Raw genomic sequence first — 9,165 nt, forward strand, 5'->3', positions numbered from 1 at the left:
TAACTTGAAAATTTGTTGAATTTGCTTTGTGCTTCATGTCATTAGCCTTAAGCACACGAATTGGCATGTGGAGTATGGTACAAATGATTATTTGACCGGTATTTGGGTCAAAAGCTTTCGACTACTTTTTATGTACACTCAACCGAATTTGTTACCTAAAACAGCAAAAATGTTTGCTAAAACAGCAGTTTTTGTCTGCTAAAAATGGAAAAGCAATCACTACTGCTGTTTCAGCAAACATAGGGCTGCTGTACTAGCAAACTTATCCAACTAACAAATCTGCTGTTTTAAGTACACAAGTATGCTGAAAAAAGTTGTATGCTACTTTTTATGGTTGCCTGTTAATTGCCTTTTTTTAGAAATTTTGTTGGAAGAGACGATTTTAATTTGTGGAATATTGTCGTAAAGAAGCTACATGATCAATTCATTGGTATACATTTCGAAATGTGGCTGAGCTAGCCCGCATTTTTTGTTTTTGCTCTACTAATGCGCACATGACTGGCATGGCCTTTCGTATCTAAATTTAAAGAAAAAATGTTATGGAAAGTATACATTCAGTGGTGATTATAAAATATCCACTGAGACACAAATTTACATATGTATGTGTTGTATTTCTTCTTCTAACATCCCCTTCATAATTAAGCAGCAGTCATTTTCAGCAAACAACAGACTTGTCAGCAGAAAGCCTGCTAATCCGAAATTGTAGTACTAATATTCAGCAGATAGTGTTTGCTATGTTCAGTTCAGTTGTGTACCTATAGGTACACGCACAAAAAGTAATTCGTTTCACAAAAAGGCAACTTTCGTCAAGAAAACTTATTTTCTAAAAAGCTTTAGATTTTGTTTACGAGGAAAGTGCATCTTTTTTTGCGATAAAGTCTTGAAAGAATTTGTGACAAATATAAAGTTTTTTTACGCTGACAATACCTTTCATTCTTGCTAAATATATAATAGGTTAGGTTCAAAAGAGGGTGCTGATATTAATCCGTCCCACAGCACTATGGACATATACCTAATGCAGTAATCGTCTTGTTGTGCGCTCTAAATACTAAACCAGTAAAGAAAGGCAAAAGTCGGGCGGAGCCGACTATATAATACCCTACACGCTTGGGATGTCAATTAAACTATCTCATGAAAAATTTTGTAGAGATCGGACCAAAATTGTGGCTTCTACAGCCTTAAAAGGCAATATCGGATGAAAAATAAATATGGGAGCTATATCTAAATCTGGACCGATTTTTATAAAACATTGCGTACATATGAGGACGGTGAATAAAACGGCCCATGGCAAATTTTGTAAAGATCCGACCAAAATTGTGGCTGCTACAGCCTTAAAAGTCCACGTCAGATGAAAAATAAATATGGGAGCTATATCTAACTGGGACCGATTTTTATGGAACTTTGCACACATGTGAGGACGTTGAATAAAACGCCCCGTGCCAAATTTTGTAAAGATTGGACCAAAATTGTGCCTGCTACAGCCTTAAAAGGTGAAATCGGACGAATGTTATATATGGGAGCTATATCGAAATGTGAACAGATTTAGATAAAATTTTGCACACATATTGGGACATCACAAAAAGCACTTTGTGCCAAATTTGGTGGAAATCGCACCAAAATTGTGGCTCCTATAGCTTTAAAAGGGCATATCGGATGAAAGATATATATGGGAGCTATATCTAAATCTAGTCCGATTTCAATAAAATTTTGCAAACATTTTGGGTCGTTAAAAAAACACTTCGTGCCAAATTTTGTAAGGATCGGACCATAATTGTGGCTTCTACAGCTTTAAAAGGGCACATCGGATGAAAGATATATATGGGAGCTATATATAAATCTGGACCGATTTTTTCAAAATCAATAGCGTTGGTCCTGGGACCAAAGAAGACACTTACGCTACATTTTGTGAAAATCAGACAACAAATGGGCCCTGTACCTTGGTTACAATAATACATGGACAGACAGACATAGCTAAATCGAATCAGGAAGTGATTCTAAGCCGATCCATATACTCATCGATGGGTCAAGCTCTTCCCATTCTTGGCGTTGTAAACAAATGCACAAATCTATAATACCCTGTACCACAGTGGTGGTGTAGGGTATAAAAAGAAAACCTAAGTTAGGATTTCCGAGCATCTTACATACAATCCTTAATTGCTTTCCATGCCACGCCCCTAAGTTAATTCATGTCTGGTATTGTGCCTTCAGCTATGTGCCGGTCTCTGTTAGCCGCGAAAGCCAAGCAATGACATAGGAAGTGCTCCAACGTCTCATCATCTTCCCCATATGCCCTACACATGCTATCACTTGCCGCACCGATTTTACATAAGTAAGCTCGTAGTTCTAAGGGTCCCGTTATGATACCGAAAGCTACACTAAAGCCTCGTCTTCTCACTATCTGGATCTCCTCATAGGATTTTCACAATGTTGCATGCGCATTAGTCGCTCACGCCCTTAACTAGGACTGCGTCGGCCCGTAAGGTTTCGTGTTAGCCAAGTTTATTTACGGCAGTTCTCTGGCCTTCACCGCCAAATCGTTTTCTTTCTCATTCCCAGTTACTGCGCTATGGCTCGGCACCCAAACGATGCGGATCGTGCCATCCTTCGAGAAGGCATTACATTCCAAGACTGTTCGTGATCTTACCGTCATGACTGTTATTGTGCTTATGGCCTGTTTACTGTCCGTAAAGATTTTCATACTCGACGACCTCGCGTTAACACCACACCACCTTATGCATTACGTGATCACCCGGATCTCCGCATGCAGGACCGTATTATGATCAGGCAGTCTGAAACAGATCTCAGTCCCTGGGTTTTCAAGGTAGACCCCCAGGCCCAGTTTGTCCTCTAGCTTTGATCTAACCGTTTAACACGATCTTCCAGATGGCAATACTAGGGTTCCGTCAATCCAAGACTGTGCCGCTGGCAGCAGTGCTTCGCACTCGACCCCAAGTGTCGTGCCAGGTATCCGATCGGAAACCCCTTTTTTTAACAATTATAAGCAGATCTAAGTTAGTAATTCAAACTTTTCCAGAAAATATTTGGATTTATTTCGATGTTATGATACACAATTGTATTAAAAATCTTCAATGTTGCTCTAATATTTTTTGTCATTGGACGTAACTATGGCGAAATTTCAAAAATTGTCAATGTCCAAGTTTACCATCCGCCCATGGCTTTTTATCCATCACTGGTCCATATGCCTAAATACTCACCCTCTCTCTCTCTAGTGGGAGAGACACTAGAGAAGAATTATTGGTCAGGTACACGAATAATCGTTTGCTGCTATCGAAATACTTTCGCCATTAAAGAATGTTTGGTTTTACAACAAACGAAAGGTAATTTTACCGTAGCGTAGTTGGCAAAGGCTTTACAATAAACAAAGTTAGTTACATTGTATAATTCTAAGTTTAAGGCTTATGTTTGACATTTGATTAATAAAATTCTCCGAGTCGTACTGGATGCTAGTTGACAATAGATTATCGAATCTAAATAAACTTCTATTGTATAATCAAATGATCAAACCAATATGGTCTTAAGGAATGCAGCTACCAAGAATGAAGTAGAAAAGATCCAAAAAACTCAAAATTTAATGCTTCGCACCATAGCTACCTACACAGAGACTTAGGAATGAGGACAATATCGGAAGAAATATCCATCCACGTTCTGAAACATGCGAACAAACTACAGAGTCACGTTAACTCTGACTTGAACCATATTGTTCGAAACTATCCAGTCACCAGAAGACTGCAAAGAACTATACCAATGGATCTTGTCCCTAGTCTAGGCCATAAAACCCAGGAGAAACTAGGATGTAGTTACTGAACTATTTCCACAGCATGAATTCGAACTAGAATTAATTTTCTAGTTTATATTATATATCTACACGTTATTTTAAAACTACTAGAAGAGTGTAACTCAGCCGTAATAAAAATTAATAAAAAAAATGTTGAAGCGGAACGTTACATAGTTACAATAAAGGCAAAATGTTTAAATGTTCTAAACATTTTATTTATTTATTTTTTTTGCGAGTGCCGAGCACACAATTGCAATTATTTGCAAGCCCATGGCCCTGCTTGGGATTTATTGTATACGAACAAAGTAATGTGGAGTTATGTAAGCATTTTTGTCAACCACTGGTCTATACGCTCAAATACTCTCTGTTTCATTCTAGTAGGGGAAACACAGAAGAATAAATTTTGGATCCGTACATAAATAATCGTTTGCCGCTATCAAAGCACTTTTGCAATTAAAAAGTTGTTGGCGTTAAAACAACAGAAGGGTCCTTTCACCGTAGGCGAAGCTGCTAAAGGGTTTACAACAAACAAAGTTAGTTATATTCAATAATGTCACCTTTAAGGCTAACATTTGATATGCTGAAGCAGTCACTTCGTGACAAAAGTTGTTTTTTTTTTGTTGTGAAAAAAATTTTTATTTTTTCGTGTATGCACACACGCAATATACAAAACTTCTGGACTTTCCCTTCACGTTGATGATTTTTAAATGAAATGTGTAAAAAGGCGTTAAGTTCGGCCGGGCCGAACTTTACATACCCACCACCTCGGGTATAAACGTAAACCACATTTCGTCAAAATCCGGCCATATCGAAATATGTTCCGATTTGAACCAAATACTAATAAGTACAAGTCATTGTTCAATTGTGTAGAATAAAATAGTGAAATTTTTAGTAACTATATCTAAAAATAAACCGATCGGAACCATATACGACACGCATGTCGAAAAACCTAACATAAGTCACTGTGTTAAATTTCAGTGAAATCGGATTATTAATGCGCCTCTTATGGGGTCATGACTTTAAATCGAGATATCGGTCTATATGGCAGCTATATCCAAATCTGGACCGATTTGGTCAAGTTGCATAAAAATGTCGAAGAGCCTAACACAACTCACTGTCCCAAATTTCGGCGACATCGGACAATAAATGCGCCTTTTATAGGGCCAAAACCATAAATTGAGAGATCGGTCTATATGGCAGCTATATTCAAATCTGGACCGATTTGGGCCACATTAAAGAGAAATGTAGAAGGGCCTAATACAACTCACTCTACCAAATTTCGGCGATATCGGACAATATATGCGCCTTTTATAAGCGCAAAAACCTTAAATCGAGAGATCGGTCTATATGGCAGTTATATCCAAATCTGGGCCGATCTGAGCCATATTACAGAAGTATGTCGAGGGGCTTAACACAACCCACTGTCCTAAATTTCGGCGATATCGGACAATAAATGCGCCTTTTATGGGCCCAAATCCTTAAATCAAGAGATCGGTCTATTTGGCAGCTATATCCAAATCTGAACCGATCTGGACCAAATTGAAGAAGGATGTCGAAGGGCCTAACACAACTCACTGACACAAATTTCAGCAAAATCAGATAATAAATGTGGCTTTTATGGGCCTAAGACCCTAAATCGGCGGATCGGTCTACATGGAGGTTATATTAAGATATAGTCCGATATAGCCCATCTTCGAACTTAACCTGCCTATGAACAAAAAGATCTGTGCAAAGTTTCAGCTCAATATCTGTTTTTAAAGACTGTGGCGTGATTTCAACAGACAGACGGACGGACATGGCTAGATCGTATTAGATTGTTATGCTGATCGGGAATATATATACTTTATAGGGTCGGAAATGGATATTTCAATGTGTTGCAAACGGAATGACCAAATAAATATACCCCCATCCTTCGGTGTCAATTCGTTTAAGGTTAAACCTTTAGAGTCTTCTTGTGTGGTATAGATTGGGTCTTTTACGCGTAAATCAGAAAAAAAATTTTAAGCCAAATATGTTTTGTTTACAGCAAAATATGCTTGCTATACGAAAAATTAATTTGTTTACCTTATTTGCCTCTTGTTGTAGCCATATGTTGCAAGTATATTGATTCATCTTCTGTCTTCCTAGTTCAATTTCCTCTCTGAGATCATCTTGCTTCTCAATGATTCTTAGATCCAGCTCTAAAAATCTGGCTCCTTGAACTGGGTCGGTTCACTATGCCTCTCCAGTCAGATTCGCTGGTTCCGCTGGGCATCTAAATTTGTGCCATGGGTTGTAGTGCCGCACTCAGAGCAGATATTTCTAATAGTATCGTCTAACCTTGCACGATACGAGTTCAGGCTGTTATACCAGCCGCACCTCAGTTAATCCTGGGAAGTGCTGGCCTTCCTGGACAGGTCTTCCTCGTCATCAGCCATGGGTGAAGGGCGCCCTTTAAGGACTATATTCGAACGGTATCATAAGGTCAAGGGAGGCCACCGTGGTGCAGAGGTTACCATGGCCGTCTATGAAGCTGAACGCCTGGTTTTACATCCCCGTTTGTAATCGATTGGCCAGCGGACCGCACAATGCATTATAGAAAAAATTCTTATTTTGGAATTCTTATATTGGAATCGACTTCCGGCTAATATTTTTCCCACCCACTTTGACATCCAAAGAATTAAGACAAATGTCAATTAGCACTACATCATTTCCCCCCTTCAATTCCTAACTTCCTCTCACGCAATGCACTGCATTTATAGGGGACATCCCCTGCGTGTTGGCTGACAGAAAAAAAAACATTTGTGAGGTACTATGCCATGTAAAAACTTCTCTCCATAGGGCTGTCGCACTGCGGCACGCCGTTTGGATTGACCTTAACTTAAATAGAACTGCAGTCATTGATATGTGGCTTGCCGTATTTCCTAATGGAATGTTCATGGGCAAATTTGCATTTGCATGATAAGGTCGCGATAGCTACTACATCTTAGGGGATATCCTGAAGACGCCTTTGTATGAGGCAATCGTGAGCGGAATTGTGAGGTGTTGGCGGACTGAGTTCTTAAATATCCGGATATTCTACTTCTTGATGCTGGTGGTGGAAAAGGTGTTAAGTTCGGCCGGGCCGAACTTTGGATACACACCACCTCGGGTATATATGTAAACCAACTTTCATCAAAATTCGGTGAAAATTGCATACCTTATGTCCCATAGCAGTTATATCAAAATATGTTCCGATTGGAACCAAATACTAATAAGTAGAGTAGCAATATCTAAAAAAAACCCGATCTGAACTATATACGACACGGATGTCGAAAAGCCTAACATAAGTCACTGTGTCAAATTTCAGTGAAATCGGATTAAAAATGCTCCTTTTATAGGGCTAAGACTTTAAATCGTGATATCAGTCTACATGGCAGCTACATCCAAATCTGGACCGATTTGGGCCAAGTTGCAAAAATTTCGAAGAACTTAACACAAAGCACTGTCCCAAATTTCAGCAAAATCGGATAATAATGTGGCTTTTATGGGCATAAGACCCTAAATCGGAAGATCAATCTATATGGCAGCTATTAGATTTTTACGCTGATCAAGAATACATATATTTTATAGGGTCGGAAATATATATTTCGATGTGTTGCAAACGGAATGACAAAATGAATATACCCCGATCCTTTGGTGGTGGGTATAAAAATATTTAAATGGTTGTTTTTACTAAAACATACATATAAAACGAACAAACCAGATAAAATTTCTAATAACATTTTTATACCCACCACCATAGAAAAGGGGGTATATTCATTTAGTCTGTTGTAATCACTCATACAGCCTTAAAATATTGAGATAGATATTGATCTGATATTTAGCACAAATATGTCTTTTTGCTGCACGCAGGATAAGTTCTTGAACGGGCCAAATCGAACCATATTAAGATATATCTGCTGAATAGACTGATCTACTGGTAAAGAGTGTGAAGCCCATAAAAGCTTCATTTATTATCCGATTTGAAACTGTGAGTTGTTTTATTCTTCCCGACATCCGATCTTAATATGGTTCAGATGAGACTATATTTACATAGTATGCCGATAAAGCGTCTGAAGCCCATAAAAGCTATATTTATTATCCGAATTGGCGGTTAGTTGTTTTATGCCTCCCGACATTCGACCTTTATATTGTTCAGATCGGACTATATTTCGATATAGCAGCTATATAGACTCTATCTGCCGATAAAGAGTCTGAAGCCCATAAAAGCTATATTTATTACCCAAATTCGCAGTGAGTTGTTTTGAGCCTCCCGCCATCCGACCTAAATATGGTTCAGATCGGAATATATTTATATATAGCTGCCACATAGATATAAAATTTTTATAATTTTTATAAGTTTTACGGTAATGACAGGCGAAAACAGACGGCAAAGTCTTTGGAGATTAGAGAGAAAAGTTTTTTCTCCTTACCGGCCTTTGCCAGGTAATCACTTTCATCGTATGTTACGAATATTTTATATTCACAATGAAATGAAAAAATTGTTTTGGTTCGAACAGTTTAGTGCTTGTCCTTTATTATCTGTGTTCTTGCTTCCATTTAATTATTTCCTGTTTTCGTAGGTAACGTGGACAATTCGTTAAGTATGACTTTCCCACATTGCTTAGGGTGCCTCCAGTTCTCTATTTCAAAATATTATTATGAGGAATTTAGTGGCTATTACAAAATATTTAGTACATTAGCTTAACATATAACCTTTTGTCGTGTCCCATATTCTGACACTTCAAATGCAAATTTGCCGATGAACATTTCATTAAGGAACAGGGGCAAACTTTTGCACATATCAATTTTAAGCTCAATGATAAGGGGCCTCTTATTTATAGCCGAGTCCGAGAAGTTTTACATGACTGCCATACCAAATGTCGCCGGAATCAGGAGGGGATAACCATCGCTGAAAATTTGCATGACATTCTGGTTCTCGATTCGAAAACAGGCATTCAGCGTCATAGGCAGTCATGCTAACCTCTGCGCTACGGCGACCTCCATATTCTGACACTAAGTTTTTTAAACTTATTTTGCATGTTTTATTTGGAGCTTGGAGGTAGCTATTAATACTGACTACCTGAAAGTTACACTATTGAATTAAAAAAAAAAAAAAAAACAGAAAAAACTACACAAGAGGAAAAGATAAACGACACATCAATCGGCGTTTTGAAAGTTAACATCGTAAAGTAATCAAATTAAAGGGGGCAAGTTAGACCCTTCTGGACATTTTTCTATTATAAACACCACCGAAGGATGGGTGAATATTCATTTTGCCATTCCGTCTGCAACACATCTAAATATCCATTTCCGACCCTATAAAGTATATATATTCTTGATCAGTGTAAAAATCTGAGACGATGTAG

This window comes from Stomoxys calcitrans, chromosome 5 (genome assembly GCF_963082655.1).
Source record: "Stomoxys calcitrans chromosome 5, idStoCalc2.1, whole genome shotgun sequence".
In the NCBI taxonomy this organism is placed as follows: domain Eukaryota; kingdom Metazoa; phylum Arthropoda; class Insecta; order Diptera; family Muscidae; genus Stomoxys; species Stomoxys calcitrans.